This window comes from Morone saxatilis, unplaced genomic scaffold (genome assembly GCF_004916995.1).
Source record: "Morone saxatilis isolate NCDOM2014 unplaced genomic scaffold, NCSU_SB_2.0 Contig4, whole genome shotgun sequence".
NCBI lineage: Eukaryota > Metazoa > Chordata > Actinopteri > Moronidae > Morone > Morone saxatilis.
In genome coordinates, this window is record NW_023339984.1 from 12,744,053 (window position 1) to 12,744,518 (window position 466).

The window sequence follows — 466 nt, forward strand, 5'->3', positions numbered from 1 at the left end:
ATGAGTTTTGCTGCACGCAACTTTACCATCCGATGCAGTGGGCCATTCTTCTTTTTCTCTGAAAGACAGCCTGAACATCACACATAGCCACCATCCGACGACATGACAGTGCCACGGATAATTCCCAGGGAGCTTCAGTAAATTCATGCACCTAGAGGGCCTTGCCTTGGAGGACATCCAAGAATGTGCTGCTGTTTAATCAGTGACCACAAGAGGGTTTTTCAAGGATATTCTTTGCGCAATTTTGAAAAAGTTTAAGGTAACGCAGAAACAACCTGTATGGTAACGTCCATCTTTACGGTTAACAAGGGACAGAAACTGTTTTCGGTGCGCTACCACAATGCCCAAGAGGTGTGAACCAAAAAATTCAACCGACACCGACAGAAAAGCTTCTTCTTCCATCATAGCCGGTTCCGACTGGTCGGTTTGTCTGATGCCTGCTTTGATAGCCTTCATTTCAGCAGAT